Genomic DNA, 22,492 nt, shown 5'->3' with positions numbered 1-22,492 from the left:
TTTCGTCGTCGGGACTAGCGTAAGGGGGTTGAGGGGCTGCAGGGTCAGGGTAGTGATGATGACCATCCCGAGGATTGTTGGCCACAATCCCACTAGAGCGTATTCCCAAAAGGCGACGAAGCACTTTTGGGGACACCAAAGTATTGTGGTCGATGGCTGGGGCAGACCTCAAGGACTCGATCAGGTGTCCGAACAACACGACTGGGTTGTTGGCTTCGGGCTCATCTTCTCCTCTTGCTGGGGCTCGGCGAACCAGTTCTCCACGAGCTACGATCAGATCAAGGGTGATTTGATCAAACAGTTCCTCTAGTGCACCTACATAGCACACCAGATGCAACAATGCAGGATCCGTCTGATGATCTCTGTTGACAACCTGGGGTGGCCTACCATACCCGTCACGGCTGGGGTAGTAGTAGAATGAGCGACAGTTAACTCTGGGCGACAAGTGCCAGAGTTGAACTATAGCCTCTCGAGCAGCTAGTTGGATGGCTTGTGGCTCAAAGGAAGTTGTCCTTCCGGTGAACCTATAGGGGCGTTCTGGCGATAGACCCCAACCGTAGATGTGCACAGTGGCCCAAAATTGACGGCTCTCACCGCTCATGGGCCCTTGGTACACAACATATTCTGGAGGCTCCTCTAATGCAAAGGCACGGTGGGTGAGGTTTGCTAGCACGGTCACAAATCCTCGAAGGTTGTTTGCCATGGTTTCATTGTGCACGACGGGGCCAGGCATTATGGCTCGGTTTGGGGAAGAGGCTGTGCTGTGCTGTGTTGAGGTTAGCGTGCCCTTTTTATAGAAAAAGAGGACGGAGTCTTCCTTCGCACACTTGCGAATGAGACAATTTAGGTGTCGATCACTGGCGCGTGATCGACAGGCTAGGCTGATAGGTTGGGCACCGACTGCCAAAAGGTGTCGGGTCCCTGTGGGGCTATCTTACACGAGAAGCTTGGCCGAGGTTAGGTTATGGTCTGGTGGTTTGGTTAACCTAGGTTTTATTGACCTGGCTAAGAGAGGATTAGCCAATATTTAGCCTGGCTCTGATACCAAGTTTGTCAGGACCGGATTTCGGGATATTAATTTCCCAGAAAATGGACCTTATGCTCACCAACCCCAGGATTACTGTTAGCTGGCGAGATACAAACTTGATACAATAACTCCAAGCAAAATACATAATATGTAGTACAAGACCATTCTGGCCTATGAGTACAACATAAGGTTTCTAGTGGTTGATGGCGGAAGTGATTCGTGGTCATCGGCGTCTGTGGAACTCCATTTCCCACAGGAACAGCTGACCTGGATAACTCCTATCTTCGCGAGGCTGCTATCACCATTGATTAGGTCCCGAGGCTGTCATCGCAACGCTCCTCTCCAAGCAAGAAATCTGGCCAAGACAATAGCCAGGGACAAGCCAGTGAGTACTTCGAATGTACTCGCAAACATCATGAACACGGGTATAATATAACAAATGATAATCATGCTCTGAAATATTTAATGATCGCAACGTCAGTCATAAAATAATATCCTTGATGTACGTAAGCAAGTTATTCACATAAAATATGAATAATGTAATTAGAGAGTAGAGATAGAATGCCTCAGTCGGGCATCTGAGCGACACCTCATAAAGGGCTTATAAAGTAAATAAATAACAAGCATGCCGCAGTCGGGCGTCTCAGCGACACCACATAAAGGTAATATAAAGTAAACATATAACAAGCATGCCGCAGTCGGGCGTCTAAGCGACACCACATAAAGGTCTTATAAAGTAAACATATCACAAGCATGCCGCAGTCGGGCGTCTCAGCGACACCACATAAAGGGCTTATAAAGTAAACATATCACAAGCATGCCGCAGTCGGGCGTCTCAGCGACACCACATAAAGGGCTTATAACAGGATAATCGCAGTGAATATCCAGGAGGTAGAACCGTCCCAGGGATACTCAATAAACCAAATAATGAAGAAAGTTAGTCCACAATAACAATAATCATAATCATCATATGTCACCGGTCATAATCAATGTTCTGTCTTAGTAGTTTTTCCTCCAAAGACCGACATTAAGACCGACACTTGACCCAACCCAGACTGTAGTCCTTAACCACGGACACGGCTATTCGAATAGATATAATCTCTGTAGAGGGTGTACTCTTTACCCACGAGTAACGGATTCCGTTAGTCCATCCGGACTAATTCCGTCAACGGTCTTTTAATTGAAAACACACCTAACCGCACACACCAGCCTGACTTATCGGTGTCTGGAATCACCCATGACACCTATTTAAGCAAAACTCTAAGTGGGGAGGCTACAACCTCGCTTATCATGGGATCACAAAATTTATACCACGCGCAAGCTAGGGGAGCTACCCCTTCGGCTACAACCGAAAACACCCATGCCCCCAGACTAGGTGCCCTTCCTACCGGATGCCTCCGGTATCTTCCACCATTTCCTCTCTGTACGGTGTCTGCTAGAAAGGGGTTGACAACTTACTCAACCCTACCCTACCTACGGCAGGGACAAGTGGTAGTACAAAACAAGTATGGGGGTTACTGGAACAAGACTCGATCTATGGTCGACTCAAGAGGTTTAAGTATTACTTGCACAATTAGCATAACAAATATGTTTCAGCCAACAGACACAATCACCACTCATCATGTCTCACTATGCCGTACCGGACACAATCGTCTCGATGACGACCGGAGACAAGCTCGTGTCTACCCAAGACAGAGGCTTTCCCGGGTTCCTTCCGGTATGCATGAAAGGCATATGATGGTGACTACTATCCCAAACATATCAAACTCGAACAGCATGAATCATCAATATGCACTCATGAGTTTGAACATATCATCACCAAAAAAAATAACAAAAACTCCGAGACGAGAGGTGTTGTAACCGTATCAAACAACACACGACAATATTATGCCAGGGTTCAGAATGCTTGCCTTCAAGTTGTGGGGAGGCAGGGTGCATTCCCAAAACTTTTGAAAGTTTTCTCTTCTCTCCAAAAAAATCCTATTTAAAAATTTGAATTAATACATAGTTTTAAAAATACAGTACAAAAAAGGATGTCTGAATTTTATTTAAATAAATCTGAAAATAAACTGGACAATATTTGAGAGAGGTAGGAAAAAGAATCAACTCATCTGGAGTTATATTTAAAAAGTTATAGCCAGTTAAAAGTTTTGGTCAAATTCTGTTTTTAAAATAAAACAGAAAAAAGAAAAACGTTTTGAAAACTAGACACGTCCAAGGCGTACTCTGGATTTTACGTCTCCACTTATGCCTGCGTGGACCGGTGCTGGGTCACTGACAGTGCATCCCTTGGGCCCACTGGTCAGGTTTGACCAGTCGCCCGCGCTCTTCCTCCTCCTCTGTCCGAGTAGGGCGGGGCTCCGGGGATCGCCGCCGACGAACGGCGGCTCCCCACGGGGATCCAAGGATAGGCATAGATCAGCCAGACCAGGGCGGTCCTCCAGGTGGTCGACTGGCCGGCGGGGACGGAGGGAGTCGCCGGCGGCGAGCTTCGCGGCGGAGATGGCCTCGGGAGGGATTGGGGGTCTGGGCTGTGGTGGCTTCCGGTCGGGGCTGAGGTGGTGGGCGGATCAGCATGATCGAGGGGAGTCGGGTGGTGGTGTTGGATGGTCGTGGGAGGGCGGCGGCACCGGAGGGCGGCGGCGGCCGCGCTGGCCGAAGACGGGGAAGATGGCCTTCCCAGGTCGATTTGAGGCTAGGGAAGCACTAGGAGGATGGTGTGAGGTTGCCTGAGGGAGTGGACGCACTCGGGGGGTTCCTTTTATAGACGGCCGAGGTCGGTTCCCGCGGCGGCCGGAGATAAGATCGGCGAACCGCCTCGCTGTAGCTAGCAGGGCGACGTGGCACTGGCCGGTGCATTCCGACGAACTCCACACTGCTCACGGGGCGAGCTGGCGCGCGCGGGTGGCTCGGGCGGCGCTGCCACGCCCGGGGCTTGCTGTGGCCGGCCGCTAGTGGCCACGGCCGACCGGACGGCGGCGCTGTAGGGCTCCAGGGGCAGCTCTGCAGTGAGGGAGGGGTCGGGCATGCAGGATGTGCGAGGGGAGTGGCCAGAACGAGCGCGGGGAGGTGGCAGTGGGACGTGGCGGCTCGGGCGCACGCACGTGCAAAACGCGCGTTCTGGCCGCGCCCAGAGCATGCACGGTGACCGTTCGATGAAATGCCCTGGTGATCTAGGAGGCTTGGATGCAAACACAAATTAACAGGTCTAGGTTATCACTAGCTAGGGGATTAGTGGACATGATGGTTTGGTCAGGTGATCAAGTTTGCAATGCTAACTAAAAACCATGCCAAAACTGGCCATGCACACAAGGTGTTTGACAAAATGCTAGAGGCATCTAGGCAGTTCTTGGAGTGGCCAAAATCTCCAGATCAGTGTCTCATTAGGTGTAGGTGATGGTGGTCAGGTTAGTTTGTCAAATATAGAAACTGGTTAGTGCAAATATTTGAGAAAATCAATTCTAGACAGAACCTAAAGGATATCATTTTATGCACTAAATATACTCCAATAGGTCCACTCTCTTGGACTTAAGGGTTTTGTAGGGAGGACTATAAGTAGGAAAGAGAATCATGTGTAACAGAGCAATAAAAAATGTGGTTGCTGTAGAAAGTGCCAAACTGGACCAGAGAGTAAAATAGGATGATTTGCTCAAATTTTGCAAAGAACATTCATGGGTTTTTGTATAAAAATGAATTATATGCATCTACTGCCATCTCCAAATACTTGGTAAATTTTTTAAAGATTTATTTAAAGGGGTTATAGTGCAAAGGTACCAAATGGACTAGTTTAGAAAACTTGGGGTAGGGCTAAAAAATTTCAATGAATAAAAGATATTTTTGCATCAAAGTGACTTAAAAATATCACATGACATCCCCAAATTTTGGTGAAAATTTTAGATGCACTTATCAATTGGTTGCAGTGCAAAAGAGGCTCTAAAACTTATGAAAATCACTTTAAAAGAATAAAGATCAGGAAAAATAATTATGCAAATAAATCCACTGATAAAAGAATTGTTTTCCTTGAGAGGGTATACAAGTCCAATGATAATCTAGGAAGGCCTTTACTTGGGGTAAAAACTCCACAATTAAAGAAAAAGGGATTCTCAAATCAAAAGAAAATCCAGGAGGCAAAAAAATTTAAACTCTTGGCAAAATTTTAATAATCAAAACCTGGTTAAATTTTTGGGGTGTTACAGGAATGAGGCAGCATTTTGGGTTCGGGGACCAGTGGAGATATAGTACGTACAAAAAATTGTGGACGTAGGTTCGACCGAAAGGCAATGATGCATGGGCCCGCATTTTGATATACCCGGGGCCGTGTGAAATTTGCTACTCTACTCAAAACTATTAAGGTACACATGCATTGAACGCATGAGATTTGGAAACCAATTTATGAATAAATACACACTATAACATGTAAAGCTTTGAGTCATATATGCATGATGTAGATGTTCGTTTATTTCTTATAGTTCATCTCATTCAAAATCAATTATTTTTATAAGAATGTTAAGATTCATGGGCTTGTGCATTGTAAAGCATAAAGTAAAAAACAAATAATGGCAATTCATTTAGAAAAAAGTTCAATTATGATCAGGAAGATTCTAGAACAAAGGAGAAGTGCTTGTGTTTTGAGGTTTGTGCATTATGCCTAAGTTCAACCATAGAGTCTTTTAAATTGTACATGTGGCAGATCTGGTGGAATGTTGATGATATCCAACGGCCAGTAGTGCTCGGACTTTCCATCTCTGCACTGTCGGATTAGCTTCATCCAGCGACCATCTTTCAAAGTTATTCGCACACTATATAGTTATTGTGCCATAGTTGCATGTCTTGGAAAAAAAGCTACTAGTGGGTTATACTAGCTATTTAGGAATAGAAGATGTATACATGAAAGTTGTAGAGAAAGCGATGACATGGAGTATCTCAATTCCTATGAGTAGGGATTGGAAAAGAGATGTCATTTGGTTCACATCATAGGAACTTTTCTATTGAATCTAGAGATGACATGTATCTCAATTCCTATGAGGAGGGATTAGAAAAGAGATGTAATTTTGGTTCATATCATCGGAACTTTTCTATTGAATATACGCTAATGTTTATTTTCCTTTGAAATTATGATAGTATAGGAATCCATTAATATGAACCAAGTGGCTCTAAATCTATAAAAATGATATCATGTTTATTTCCTTTGAAATGTGGAGTATATGAATCTATTCCTATGAACCAATTGGCTCTAAAGGAAAAAATCCTATAAAAATCATATCACATAGAGTTCCTATGATATTCCTCCCCAACAAAGGATGGTTGAATTTGCTGCAGGTGATACGATGGTCTTTCTTTGTAGACTCCCCCCATCTTTATAGTTACCTCTCCAAGATGAATGAAATGATATATACTGGGTATTCTGCATGTGCAATTTGGTACACGACAACTCGGTAAAAGTTTGCGAGGTTCTCATTTTCAATAAAGCTATATGCACTGCATTTTGGAATGGAGGGAGCGTACGGCAGTTGATAACACTCACGTGGAAGATCTGTGTGTAGGAGGAGTGGCTGTTCTATTAAATGACATGGCAAAACTGACACTGTCGGATGCCGATCTATCGGTTCTTACGGCGTTCGTCAAGGAAGGCTTGTGGCGAATGTTTGTCGGATAATGATTTACGGACACATGCATTGCATTGATACGTGCCTCCCTCTCTCTCTCACGCACATGCACCCTCACAAGTCACAACTCTCCCGAGCCCTCTCGCACCCACCGTCTATCTGCAGGTAGACGTCACACACATATGTGCTCTTTAGACCGTACCCTTAGAAATTCAAAAAAACAAAAGACATCGCGCACATTTTATTTTAGCTCACACGTCACACACTTATACTATTACTCTTGTGGCGAACGTTCTTTGGGCATAGTATATTGTATTCTCACGAAGAGAAGCGGTGCATGCACGCACTAGTTCTCTCACACCCACTCGCAGGTACACGTAGGAGCACATTTTTTGAAGATGGTACAACAAAATGACTCCACTATATATATATATAAGTAGGAGCTTTAGCACTTGCTTTACTAGGGTTCCTCTTGTTCACTCTCTCATGATCTCTAGATCTAAGCAAGACATAGGTGGCCACACTCTCTCTCTCTGCTCACGGCTGGTCACAAATCTGGCTGGACAACCTCGACCGGGCCAGGGGTGTAGGTGCATCATTCACGCTGCCGTCAGCAGCGAGGGAGGAGACCAACAGCTACCCGCGCGTCCTGATCGACGGCCATGCGGTTCTCTCCGAGAGAGCACCGGCTCAGGAGGGCCTCCAACCCCTTCTTCCTCCCTGCGGTATTGTGGACAAGATGCGTCCTCCCAACGCCATCTTTGCCACAGGCCGATGACCCTCAGGTATATATTCCTTCGAAACCTGCCTTGCTCTACTGCCCCAACTCCCCACTTGGCTTCGTCTGGATCTTTTTCTACTTTCATCCGTTGTTCCAAAGCCACCTAGACTTTTACTATTATTAGAGGTAAAGCTAGTTCATACCGTCTACTCTAAGAGTTGGTTCAAACAGGGAAGAAAGTGGGAAAGTTGTAGCATGAATCTAGGACTTAGTTCTAAGAGGAAACAGGGGAAAGTAGTAGGTACTGGCTACCCAACCGGTCTCTTGGTTGAAAAGACGAAGAAAGCATGGTGGATGGCGAAGGGCGGGGGGAAGTGGACCTATCTCTTGGTTGAAAAAAGGAAAGAAAGTGACGGGTGTTGGGGGACAACGCAAATGAGAATGAGCAGGTCTAGATTTCCTGTGCTCACATAGGAAAATGTCGCCGAGGAGATAAAAATAGGACAAATGCAGACATGCTGCCTGAGTGTTTGCCGCTCTCGGAAACCACATCTACCTCACCACTTTATGCCCCTTCTGTCCCTACGCCCATATCGCTACCATTAATGTAAAATCACATGAAACATTAAGCAATGCCACCTAATGTCACTATAAGTAATGGTCTAGTGCCGTCGATAAATTGAAGCAATGCCACCACCATTTTTTGAAGTGCTTCCGTCTTGCTTTATTTCCCATGAATTGTGTTTTTGTAGTTACACTTAAATCTCACACTGCTAACATTGCTTCATCCCAGTGGAAATGCACATATTTGATTGCACATTTACTGACCATGTGATACTCTCATGACAGTAATACTAATGCTATTGTTCTGCATGTTAATCTAGTGGCAGTGTTGATGTGATGTGATGCTACTTACTTAAGGGAACTTTCATACTATCAATCTAGTGCCAATTATAACACAATAGATGTTGCTGTTAATCATACGCCACTGCAAATATCTGTCACTGTTTAAATAACTGTATTTTGTATTTGTGCAAATAGGGATGTCTGTCTCCATATCGTTTCGGGATGTCTGTCTCTATATCGTTTCTATCCGCGCAATCAAAAGCACACACCTCAGTTTTAGTAGAACTATGCAAAATGAGATGGTTATCCCTCGCTGCCATCATCTAACCACCCGTCTTCCATGTATTCCAACATTGGTAGTAACTAGGTAGAATGACCAAGGCAATCTAAAAGAAGTTGATTCGTACGTTTTACTTCCTGATTGCAGTGTAGGGACGAGTGAAAACAACTGCATCCTAGTCCGGAATGCACTTTCTACCAGTTCATCCATGGACCGAGGACTAGCTGGCACGGCTGCACGGCGGTTTTTTGGACAGGTGCGCGAACAAGAGGCATTGTGGTATGCTTATTTCTGCAAATAGCGGTGCTTAAATTTAGTGGAATGCACATTCAGCTGGTCAGTACACTGCATGGTTCAGTTTAGCATTCCAGCTGAGACCACAATTATAATTGGTTATTCTGGCATGAGAGAACCTAACCCTGGATGGTTGCAACAAAAAAAACCAGAGTGAACTCTAGGAAATTTAAGCCTGCCAGGAGGCCCTTTGCTCAGAGAAGCCTTGCTTGTTTTTGCCTGATTTGTAAACCTTCTCACAACTTTGTCTTTTGCTGTGAACTAGTATATGTTTGTTGTGTTCTATGAATCATTGAGATGTATAAAATTGCTTAACTTATGCTTTTCAAGTTTTTTATGAAGCCGAGTTTAATGTGAGTGTTCCACATGAACGCTGGACTAGCGTGTGAATGTTTGGAATTTACATTGTGGCCTCAATTAACCGCATGAACCACTGTAACAAGATACATAGTTTCTTATATGTTAGACATCATATTGTTGATTGTTAGCTGGTCAATAGCCTAGTGTTGAAGTGAGCTGAGCCAATGTGATGTGTTTGGCACAACTTCTTACAAGTGGGGTAGCACCAACATTGTTTACAAGTACTTATGTATACGTCGGCGCATAGTTCTCGAATGAATACTCTATTTCATCAAAACATACACTGCTCGTATGATAAACCGTGACAACTTATGTCTTACCATGCCATATTCATGAAAAAACTAGTGAGGACGCATCTGTTTCGGCAACAATTACAATGGTTCTCACATGATTCACGGGCACACAAAAGTGGCAGCAGTTCCCATAGATGGATTCAAACAGAGTACTAGCCCCAGAGGGCTCGATAACAGGCAAGGTTCGTATAATTATACACAATCCAAACTACTGTTAAATACTAGCTGGGGCAACTATTTCATGCCTCGATCTAATTTGGGCTGGACACAATACGGACCTGGCCATGAACATCATCGAGGACGTCTGCAAGAAGCTCAATACTGTGAACCTTCATGAAGACAACCTTGTGGCCTTGCCACTCATAAACTTGTTTGTGGAGGCATGCCACGTCATCTTCCTCCGTAAGCTTGACCAGAACAGTATGCCTCACAACAAAGGAGTAGCTTTGAACTTCTTGTGCTTCAGTACACCCTGGATAACACGCCTAACAACAGTGAGGCTGGAATACAACTCGACATTGGCATACACGCAAATGGCTTCCAGGATCCAACAACCTAAGAACTCTGTTTTTCCAGTGCGTATATTCAGGTCATCCGCCTCATAGCCAGTGACATGTACAACCACACAATCCTTGTCTGCATCAGGGCTCTAATTGAAACATAAACAAATTCTAAATTACTTTCCGGTATAAGAAACACAAGTTATTTAAACCACTATGTATAGCATGGCATTGAAGCTAATAAAATTTTGCATTATTCATCACCACATACTTAGATGAAAAACCACAATCGAGATCGGCAAAGAAGAAAATCACATTAGGCAGCTTAGCGAGGGGGGGGGGACACATCCTCGAAGGGGGAAAACTGCTCCTACGGTGCCACGGGGGCTGTAACCTCAACCGGGGCGTTGACCATCTCAGTAGTGGCCGTGAGTGTATCTGGGGTCGGCTCGGTGGCTGCCTCCATCTTCTTGGAGCTCTCTGTCTCGTGGGGATCAGCCTCCCGGGTCTTCTCAAATATTGGAAGATCTCTGCCTGGTTCTCCTTGGTTCATCATGAAACTGACGAATACTAGGAGACCACTGAAAGGAAAACATAATCGCAATCACAATGAAACAAAAAAGAGGGTGAGGATCGGTTATTGCTTTGCAAAAGTTCTTTTTTTCTCTGAACAAAAATATACCAACATCATGGATCTGCTTACTTTACCTTCGCTGGGAGAAAAGAACAGTGGCAGATGGGAGTGTTGCCTTTCTTGAAGACGGTGAGGGACAAGGGGATTCAGCGAGGAGTGAAATGATGGTTGCTTCGTCTGTCAAACTTAGACTATGAGGTGGTGGGGTTTTGTGATACGACAGCTTGTTAATGCTGCACTATGGCAGGGGTGACTCCCCGCCTGCATACTACCTTCTAATTTGGTAGATGGCATTTGGGCCCGCGCGCTGCATGGCTCGCATGTCGGTGAACAAAAATATAATGACATTCAGTAGAGGGAGACGTTTCGATGACCTAGGAGGAGGCAGAAGCGGTATTGTATCCACTGTACTAGTAGTAATTGTTTTTCTAGGTAGCTGTAGAGTGTATCCACTGTACTACTAGTAATTGTTTCTCTGGGCCCAAGACAAAACAGCCCATCCACCCTAGTAAATAGTAAAATCAATTCAAAAGCCCATATATTTACTAAATTAGAGGCGCTACCCACACCCAGCACACCGCCCCCCAAAAAAATCTGGGTGCTCTTCTTCCTCCTCACTCCGACCCACCTCACGTCAGCTCGCTCCACTCGTACCCCCAAATTCCTCACCTCACTCCTACAGAAAACCCCAGCTCCCCTTCTTCCTCACTACTACAGAAAAACCCCAGCTCCCCTTCTTCTTCACTCGCACTACAACTAGGCTCGTCATTCGTTACTCTGCTCAAATCTGTGAGCGTGACGCGATGCCCTCGAGGAAAATGCAGTCGGATGAACCCAGCGCCAAGAAGATGAGGCTCCCGCCAGCGGCGACGCCTGTTGTAGATCCCGTACCTGGAAGCGCAGGGAGAAGCGGCGACCCCGTCCCACCGGATCCCAGGAACCCGTAGAATCTCGGGTGGACCGCATCAGCGATCTCCCGGACACCGTCCTTGGGGAGATCATCTCGCTTCTCCCCACCAAGGATTGCTGCCACACCCAAGTCTTCTCAATTCGGTGGTGCCCTCTCTGGCGCACCGTGCCCCTTAATCTCCACTGTTGTCAGCTATCTCTCTTCAATGATTTTGAAATCCCCAGAGCCATCATCTCCTACCACCAGGGCCCCGTTCAAAGCGTCTGCATCCCATCATGCTACCTGTGCAAGCATACCATGCCCTGCTCGGTGGACGCCTGGCTGAAATCCCCTGAATTCACAGAACTACAGCTGCTTGAGTTCTACTATTCCCCTGGAAATCATATACCACATACAGAACGCCATGTACTTGTGCCCTCAACACCGATATCCATCTCGTGGTTTTCCTCCTCTCTCCACACCGCCACCTTTGCGCTGTGCTACCTACCAGACAATCTGGTACTAAACCTTCGACTCCCATTTCAAGAAACTTTCACTTGTGTGGGTTCGTATATTGGAGGCCTCATTGCACAACATCATCAATCCAGTTGCCCTGCCCTAGAGTGCTTGCTGCTTGTTTTCATAGTTAGAATCAGTTGTCTCCAAATAAAGTTGCCTAACCTTGTAAGAATTGGAATTTCTTTTGAGGGAAGGCAGCTCATCATCCAAGATGCCACTTCACTTCAAAGGTTGATCCTTGATTCTAGTTATTCACCGTTGCAAATAACCGTCCTCTCTGCGCCTAAAATGGAGACCTTGGGTGTAATACATGATCTCTGTGCTCATTTCAATATGGTGTTTGGCTCCACAGTTCTTCAGGTACTTTATATTATCATCTACACTTGTAACCATAAGCTGAATTTTAAATTTCTGCCCATAAGTTGTATATCATCTTGGAGTACACATTTTATACTAATATTATGTTCTATGCTCAATGAAGAGTTTCTCCATGGATGGCCTATCAATGGTGCTGGATTCTGTCAAGATCTTATATATCCAAATGAATAGTTTTGATCTGAACAAGATTATTGGCTTGCTGCAATGCTTTCCATGTCTGGAGAAGTTGTATATAAAGATGATAAATTCACGAACATTGGAAGCCCGCATATAGTGTACTAGAATTAACTGTTCAGCTATTGCTCTTTCGACACTCTTTTTTTAGACCTTAACTATTTTCAATCTTCATGTCTATTTAGGCAACAGGACGGGGTCAGAAAGTTATAACCAATCAGTGGATTCGTAAGCATCGGGATTTTCTCACTTCTCATGAGATTCGATTGAAGACAATCATGCTAGAACGATATGTAGCCAACCATGCACACACTAGATTTGTCACATTCTTCCTACTGAATGTGGGGTTACTATTGTCAATCATGCTTAAGTTCATCAGCAGCATGGCTTTGACGGATGGGTATGTCGAAGAGCAAAAAAAGGAGTTTCAGGTGGGCAAAAGAGCTTGTGAACGTGCCGGGATGTTTGTTCTATGGACCTGACCGATCCATTTGACTGTGACTGCCGAAAACAATGCTGGAGTTAGATGTTATTGCCCTTTTCAACCTAGGTTTTGTGTAAACCTGATGAACAATTAACCCTCGTGCTTTTTGTACAGTTTGTAAGCTGGAGTTAGATGTTCTTGCGCTTTTCAACTCGGCTGTGACTGTCATATTTTCTTTGAAACAATGCAAATGGATTGCCATTCGTTTAATTTAGAGTGAAATTTTGTAACAAATCCCAACCAAGGGAAATAACATCACTCTCGCCGGCTGCTTGAGCTCACTGTGCATTACAGAAGCCAAGTGATTAGCCCCCACCAGCACCCACAAACTTATTTCGAGCTAGCACATCAAATGGGCTGTAAATTTTCATAGGAAAGGCTGCATGACCGTGACAGATTGGGATTCTGACATTTGGGACCCGCGAGGAAATAGCCTATCCAAGGTGGTGTCGACTTACTAGCCAGTCAACAAACAATTCTTCCTACCAGCCGTTGGATTGACATCCAACATCTGTCGTGTATCTTCGATCTCTTGTGTTCTACTTCCTCTAGCCGCCCAAACCAAACCACCCTGTCGGCTCCGCCTGCACCCGTCTCATGGCTGGCTATGCCTCCGCCGCCCTACCGTACCCTCCAACATTGGCCAGTCCATCCCTCTATTCTCCGACACGTCCTGCTATTCTTCGGCGACGTCAGCCCCAACATGCACCTGCAGCCGAACCAGTCAACCCCCGTACTCCCCTCCGCCTGCGACTGGACCGACGCATCTTCCACGGCTCCTGTTCATTTCGTCCGAGGCCTCGCCGGCGTCCTCCTCCTTGGTTCGCTCGCCATGCACGGTGCGCCGCCCTCTTGCATTGTCAACGTCGTCAAAAACCGAGAGGAACAAGGAGATGACTGTACGTGGAAAGGATGTCAATAGGGACCCACCAGCTTCATGGCAGTACGCAAGCAAGTGCCTCTATATTACAAGCCCAAACATATGATTCCTCCTAATGGTTGGACATCTGGGGCTCACGCCATTGTCAACGTAGTCAATAAATGATAGGATTACACTACGAGCGGCTGACACCAGGGACCCATCAGGTCGCGCAATTTTTTTGTTGAGGAACAAGAAGTTGTTATTTATACTAGTTTTAGTGACGGATCAGGGTAACAACGGGGCTGTGCGGGGGCTGTGGCCTGTCTTGCCAGGGTATTATTTATGTCTACCACATCATGAGCCCAATTGTGTTTTTTTCTTGCTGATAATGGCTAGCCCAGTTCTGTTTCTTAAAGAAATACCCAAACGAGGCCTACTTGCTTTATCAGCCCTGCTGGGCTGCAAATCTTTCAAGACGAGGAGAGTTTCATTCGGTTTGCCCAGAAATTGGCTGTACATTTTTAAAACACATCAAACCGGGAATTAGTTTCATTTTTTTTCATTACAATATTTAAAATTCCATTGATTTTTATGCGTGGAGAATTATTTGGATTTTATATTTATATAAATTATTTTTCAAAATAGTTTGAATGTGAACCGATGTTTCAGGATTAAAAACAGTTGATCGCACCGAGATATGCAAAATTTCGTATACTTTTTAATCGTGGCCACAATATGGGGTGTAATGCTAACGAAAAGAAGATGGGCTCCAAAAAAATTCTTAAGAATTAGCAAATGGGCTGTACATTATTAGAAATAATGGCAGATGGGCTATATGATGTTTTCCACATATTTGAGGTTGTCTTGTGCGCCTACTACAGTTTGACGCGTATGCTTTCCTAAAAAAAGGTTGATGCACACGCAATACCATGTCAACTTAGTCAACACACGAGAGCAGTGACTGTTGGATGTCCATCCAACGGCTGTCGTGCTTCTTCAATCTCTGCTCTTCCTGCTCCAGCTGCTCAAACAAGCACCGGCGGGACTGCCTGCTCCCTTCTCCCGTGGTCGGCTATGCTGCCGCGCAGCCCTCACGGCCCCACCGTACTTCCATCGCTGGCCTAGCAGCCCTCTACTCACCCACATATGTTGTTATTCTTTGGGGATGGCAGACGAACCACTAAACCCTTGTACTCCCCTCCGCGTGGGAAACAACTGCCGAGTCTTCCCTGGCTCCGTGTCATTCCCTTCTAGGCCTCGCCGTTGTCCATCGCCCTGGTGCTCTCGGCGCGGCCTGGTCAACGTGGTCAATGAACGACATCCATCGGAAGTGCACTGTACATGGAGAGACTGACAGCTAGGACCCACTGGAAGGGCTTCTGTATTTCATGAAAAAATGTTCCCTCCGCTGAAAGGTCGGACCCACTAGCTATATCTTCACACGCAAGGAAGTGCCTCCTTATTACGCACAAAAAAATGAATCCCCCCTACTAGCTGGGACCCACCATAGTGGGAGGCTGACTTGTGGGCCTACAAAGTTTACGGGGACGGAGGGCTTTGTCAACTTAGTCAATATGAACGATTCTACCATACGATGTCCATCCAACGGCCATAGTGCTTCTTCAACCTCTGGTCTTCTTGCTCCAGCCGCCCAAAGTAGCCCCGGTCTTGCCGCCTGCTCCTGCCTCCCGTGATCGGCTGTGCTGCCGCGGAGGCCTCACCGCCCCTACTACTCCCACCGCTGGCCAGGCCATCCATCCACTCACCCACACCCCCTTTTATTCTGCAGCGACGATAGCCTCAAACCGCAGCCGAAAACCAGTGAACCCTCGTACTCCTCTCCGCGTGGGCATCCACTACCGCGCCTTCCCCGGCTCCGCGTCTTCCCCTTCCTAGGCCTCACCGTCATCCACCACCATGGTGCTCCCGGAGCAGCATGGTCAATGTGGTCAATGACCGACTTCCATCGAAAGAGTACTGTTCATGGAGAGGCTGACAGCTGGGTCCACAGCAGCCGCAAGGAAGTGCCTCCTTATTACACGCAAAATAATTATTCCTCCACCTAACAGCAGGGACCCATCGGACGAGCCGCTGTATTTCATGAAAAAAAGTTCCCGCCTAACTGCTCGGACCCACCGGACGGGCCACCGTATTTCGCAAAAAAACATTCCCCCCGCTGTTAGCTCGGACCCACCGGAAGTGCCTCCTTATTACGCACAAAAAAAATGAACACTCCCCGTGCTAGCTGGGACCCACCTTGGTGGGAGGCTGACTTGTGGGCCTACTAAGTTGACGGGGGCGGAGGGCTTTGTCTACTTAGTCAATATGAACGATTCTAGCTCAAGTGACCGTACGATGTCCATCCAACGGCCGCTGTGCTTCTTCAACCTCTGGTCGTCTTGCTCCAGCCGCCCAAAGAAGCGCCGCTCATGCCGCATGCTCCTACCTCCCGTGGCCGGCTGTGCTGCCGCGGAGGCCTCACCGCCCCCTACTAATCCCACCGTTCGCCAGGCCCTGCGGCGACGGCAGCCTCACACCGTAGCCGAACCAGTGAACCCTCGTACTCCTCTTCGTGCGGGCTTCCACTTCCGCGTCTTCCTCGGCTCTATGTCGTCCCCTTCCTAGGCCTCGCCGTCGTCCATTGCCCTGGTGCTCTTGGCACGGCGTGGTCAACATGGTCAAGGAACGACTTCCATCGGAAGAGTACTGTACATGGAGAGGCTGACAACTGGGTCCACGACGGCCGCAAGGAAGTGCCTCCTTATTACGCGCAAAATAATTATTCCTCCACCTGCCAGCAGGGAACCACCGGACGGCCCACCATATTTCGTGAAAAAAACGTTTCCCCCGTGACTGCTGGGACCCACCAGCCACATCTTCGCACGCAAGGAAGTGCGTCTGGGAAAAAACGATTCACTCCCCTGACTGTTGGGACCCACCAGCTACATCTTCGAACGCAAGGAAGTGCGTGAAAGTCGAGACCCACCTGGTCGAAGTGTACGTAGCGTTTTCATTCTAGTCGTGAACGTGTACGTACATACTGGTCGATGTAGACGCGCACTTGTCATACTAGAGGCTCGCACGTAGCATGTACACGTACGTACAGTGGCCAAGGTGCAAGAAAGTAAATACGACTACGTATGTACATACGGGCGGGGTCTCGAACGCCTACTCGCGCATACGTATGGTCAGGGCTCGTGTACATGGCTGAGTCAGGACGGAGAAACTACGTCATCGTCGTGTTCATGGGGAGGCAATGGAATGTGTCGTGTTCATCGGGAGGCAATGGAACGCGTGGGAGCCAACCGGCTTGGACGGAACAACCAATGGAAACGAGGCCTGGCATATTGTGGAATGGAGGAAACGGCCTTGTGGTCGACCGACCACGTTCAAAACGGGATCATGTTTATCGGGAGGGGTCTGGCATAGCACAAAACGGAGGAAACGGACTTCTGTTGGACCTCCTACGGTCGAAACGGGGTCCTGTTGATCGGGAGGGGTGTGGCGTACTGCAAAACGGAGGAAACGGACTTGTGTTGGAGTGCTACGGTCGAAACGGGGGTCCTGTCCATTGGGAGGGGTGTGGCATGCCGCAAAACGGGACTCCACGGGATATAGTTCATCTTCACCGTCGACCTCCTCTAGCCTCCATGTGCTACTATTCATCCACCGTCGACCTCCTCCAGCCTCCACCTGCGAGTGTTCATCCACGGGCTCCTGTTCATCCACCCTCCACCGTGCGCTACTCAACGGGCTACTGTTCAACCAGCCCTCTCCACATGCTACTGTTCAACCACCCCTCCACGGGCTACTGTTCAACCAGCCCTCCACGGGGTCGTCCTGTTCATCCAGCCCTCCACGGGGTCCTGTTCATCCAGCCCCAACTGACTCTATCGACCAGGGTCCTGTCATCCAGAGGCAACACCACGGGGTTTTGTTCATCCACCCCCACCGGCAACTGTTCATCCAAACCCCCCCAACAACACTCACTGTTCATTCAAACCCCTCCAGCAACGCTCACTGTTCATCTAGAGGCAGCATCAATTGGCTTCAGTTAGCAGCAGTAGCAAAGGAATTGCTCGATCGCTCGGGTTCAGTAATGCGTTGCCTGCAGTGCAATCGCTCAGGTTTAGTTAGGCGATGCCTCACTCGGGTTCAGTTAGAGACCAACGACTCGCACCCACGCGCACATGGTACCAGAGAAACACACATCGCTCGGCCCCCGACCACCCACCGTAACCGGGAACTCCCCGATATTTTCCTCGCCCTCGCTTCTACTACGGTTTTTTCCGACGGCCCAAAGAATGTCATGCAGCTGCATCTCTGGCCCGCCCAGGATGAAAAGCCCATTTTCTGTCATGATTTTTTGTCATACAAGTAGGAGCCCAACACATCTATGAAGATACCGGGTTTTGTCAGAATTATTGTCATAGAAGTGTCATAAGTATGGTAGAAAAAAATTTCGTTCGGCCCAAAATGTAACAGATATGTCTTTTTTTTGTAGTGATCAGAACTGGCTTTACCTTCTTCTATGAGCTACCTTATGATTATCACCAGTCTGTCCGGTGCTTCATCACCATGAATGTTGTGCGCCCTTGCAAACCCACCCATGACCGCATCATGATTAAGGACTGCACAGTGTCAGTGCTCGGGTCCATCCCTGGAGCGTTGCTAAACCTAAGTGGTTGACCTCTGGCTTGTGGGCCAGCTCCCGTGCATGTCACCTCCCATTGTCATTGGTGCCTTGTTCTCGCATGAGCTAATAGAGGGCAGATAAGTTAGGGCGCGTGAATCGGTGCCTTGCCGCCGCGGGAGCCGTGCGCCGGTTGTCTTTCTTTAGGACTTTCGCATGAGAAGATTGGGCACAGCGCCTGTGCTCGGTTCCATCCCTGTAGCGTCGACAAACCCAATGGCTGAGCTTTTTCTGGCGGGCCGGCCCCGTTCACGTCACCTCCTGGGGTCATTGGTATTTGGCTTTCTCATGCAATAACGTCAGGAGATTTACTCGGCGCAGATTGCCTAACCATCTCGCAGGACTATCACAAGTGTTCTGAATGAAATTCAGGTGCATCCCGCCTTGAGGAGAGGCCTCGTGAGTCCCGCACTGGCTCACGAGTGCCCATACACACCTCTAGCCCTCCCATGCAAGCCAAGTGTCAGGGCGGGGCTGTACACGCCCCAGGGTCTCCCCTCAGAGGGAGCCCCTACCCACGTACCAGTGGAAGCACAATTCTCCGTCTTGGCAGTTAACATGGTCGAGGAGCGGCTATGCCCGTGCAAGAGCGGAAGCGCCATGCTCCGCGCTGGTGATAACAACTGAGGGTAGCCTCATGACTGCATTAACCTGAGGTGAGCTGCCAGGCTCGGTGTTCAGCCTCACCGTGCTGCTTTCCCTTGGGGAGAGTCACACGAGGGGGCTAGGCATGGGGGCTAAGCTCAGGTCATGCCTGGTGTACGCCACCTTGCCAGATCCCTTGGACCTGTTCTTCGTGCGCCTCTCCCGAGCGAGAGCTCGGCAAGGAAAGATATGGAGGTCTGTTCGTACGTCAAGGGGGAATCCTGAGCATCGCGACTCAGGAGCCTAACTGGTCACGTAGCCCCTCACCCCTTGGTCTCGTCCTGGTGATCCGGACAATCCAACGGCGGCTGAGGTATGCGCGGGTCCGGGCCCTACCAACGCAGAATTCTAAGACCTACTCTCGCATCTCCTTCCCAAGACCTGTTCGTACGTCAAGGGGGACTCCTGAGCATCGCCACTCAGGATCCTAACTGGTCACGTAGCCCTCACCCCTTGGTCCCGCCCTGGTGATCTGGACGGCCTAACGGCGGCTGAGGTATGCGCGGGGCCGGGCCCTGCCGACGCAGAGCACTAAACCAAACAAAAAGGAAATCACAGAATCCTAGCAAATTATTACAAAACATACTGTCTCTTAAAAAGTACCAAGCATAAGTTCTTACGCCTCCACGAGGCACGATACATGTTGTAGGACATAGAAAGGGGGAAGCGCCGCCATCGAGCCTCTTCTTCAGCCTTGGGCGCCACCGTTGCCCGCCTGGGGAGTCCTGTCGTCGACAACGTCGCCGCCATCCATGCCATCGCCGCGGGGTCGACGGCGAGGAACTTCCACAGCAGGGCCTCCACAAAATCCTTCACGGCCTCGGCAATAGCGGTGTAGAGCTCCGGGTCCACGGGCTCAAGCAAGGCACCAAGGTCGAAGCTGGGGTCCCCAAGATAGAGGTGGCTGAAGATGCGTGTCGCGGCCGAGGTAGAAAGCGCTCGGGCCTCTCCCTCCACCATGGGGCCTACTACGACGATGATGCCCTCGAGCGCCGCGACAAGCTTGAGGATCAGCCCGGCGGAGCCTTCCCCCGGAGTCGCCAGCGGCTTCTTGTACCCGCTCCTGTAGAGATCATGGAGTGCCTTGCGGGACCTCAGATCGAGCGAGTCGAAAGCGACACGCCCCGCGGCGGCCACCTCCTTAGCAGCGCAAGGAGCTTCTCCCTACTGTCCAGCCAGGCCTTGTCCTCAGAGATGAGCTTGGCATGGGACACCTGGGCCTCCTCTACCTCCTCCTTTAGCTTCTCCAGGCAACCGCGCTCTCTGGCCTGTTCCCTAGAAGCCTGCTCCAGCTCAGCGTCACGGTCGGCCATTGCAGCTTCCCGGGCCTTCATCGTTTCCTCCTGCTCCTCGAGCTGGCGGGTGCGGGTGGCCTGCTCATCACGGAAGGCTTTCAGCTTAGCCTTCGCCGCGTGGCAGCGATCCTCGGCGGCCTTTGCGTCCTTCAATACCATGTCGCGGCGGCTGCGGCTACACCGGCCACATTTTGGCCCTCCTCCACAGCCGCCTCGGCCTAGCCCCAAGCTGCCCTGGCGGACGAGTCCGCCTGGAGCCACCCCGAGACCAGCCCCAGGTGCCCCGACGCCCTGCGGCCGTCGGGGTAAGGAAGATCGTGCCGGAGCCAGTCCAACACGGAGAAGGCCTCCTCCAGGGCACCGGGCGCGGCAGAAGAACCATGGCCCGCTGGCGTGATGGCGGGGGGAGGAGATGTTGCTGGCTCCAAGACTGGCGAAGCAGCAGCAGCAAGGATGGCCGAGGGCTCCGGGGCCCTCGGGTCGTCTGCAGGTGTGCTGAAGGCGAGCGCCTCCAGAGTCGGCTTGGCTGCACGGGGAGCCTTCTCCTAAGGCTGGGCCCCCGAGTCTCGAAAGGACAACCCTGCACCAGGAGGATGTGAGGCGGCCTCCCCTTTTGCGCACCGGGGTCTCCGAGGCCTCAGCAGGCCGCTTGTCCTCGGAGGCCCCATCGTCCTCCTTCTTCCTCTCCATTGCTGACACCAGCCTGGCCATCAAGAAGAAAATGTTGGGTGTTGCGCCAAGAGCAAAGAATAAGGACAATGTGATACACTTGCTGGTCCTCGGTGATGTAGTCCCTCTTCCTGCCTAGAAGGGCACCGCCACCAGGCTTCCTAGGCACGGGTGCTGCCTCGCTCTCAGCGGTGGACGAGCGCGCGGTGGCCGAACCTGTGGCGGCCAGTGGCAGGATGGAGGCGTTGCCCCAAGGAAGCAACGTCGACCTGTCCTTCTTTGGGTTCCCCTGTATCAGCATCTTCTGGGGGTACCCTCGGACCTCGTGGTGACCTCGGCGGAGAGCGGTGACTCCCTGACTGGGTGCTCGCCAGCATCGTCATCATCAGAGAATGCACGGAGGAGCTTGCTCTGCCGTGGGGAAGAGGTCTCCGCCACCTCCTCGAAAGTCACCTCTAAGTCCGCCTTCTCCTCCTCCTCCGACTCGCTGGAGGATACCGGCACCGGAGAGCCCAGGGGCTCGGAAGGCTTCAGCGGCACGAGCCCCTGCTCATTGAAGACAGACATGGTGGCGGCCACCTTCTCCCCATCCTTGCGGTGGTACAATGAGAGATGGGCTTCTAGGGGGCCACCTTGGTCCTTCGTGAGCAAGGAGCGCACGACCTTGCTCAGCTACTCGTCAGACAAGGCGTTCGGGCACAACTGGAGGTCGTCTTCCGCACCCTTGAAGCTCCACAGGGGCGCGAGTGCGCCTGGAGCGGAGCCAAGCACCGCGTCAGGAATTACTTGATGATCATGGCCCCCCATCCGCTGCTTCGCCTCCAGGTTAGCCGTCATCTGCTCCAGCAACCGCTCTGCCTGGTGGTTATTGAGCTTCTCGTGAGACCACTGGTCCAGCTTCACCGGGAAGGTGGTCGGCAGCTCCAGCCGAGCGTGGGAGCGCTTAGTGTCCATGAAGATCCACTTGTGCAGGAAGTCCTCCACCTTCTTCCCAGCCCTTGAGATCGCGTTGCTGCCATGAGCTGCGATGAAGCTGGCGCACCCAGAGCACTGGCCGCTGCTTTTCCGGAGGTAGAAGAAGTGGTGGAACAGCACAACAGAGGGCATTACCCCCACAAATGCCTCGCAGTAGAAGGCGAAGATCGATAGGAGGAGGATGGATTTGGGGTTAAGATGGAGGGCGTGGAGCCCATAATGGTTGAGGATGGCATAGAAGAAACTGTCGAAGGGGGCAACCAGCAAAGCAAAAATGCTGTGCAGGAAGAAGGGTTAAAAGGTGTCACCCAAGGCCTCCGGCTTGGCGGAGCCGACCCAGAGCGCCAT

This window comes from Triticum dicoccoides, chromosome 6B (genome assembly GCF_002162155.2).
Source record: "Triticum dicoccoides isolate Atlit2015 ecotype Zavitan chromosome 6B, WEW_v2.0, whole genome shotgun sequence".
NCBI classification, from domain to species: Eukaryota; Viridiplantae; Streptophyta; class Magnoliopsida; order Poales; family Poaceae; genus Triticum; species Triticum dicoccoides.
Note: the sequence above shows the minus strand (reverse complement) of the source record.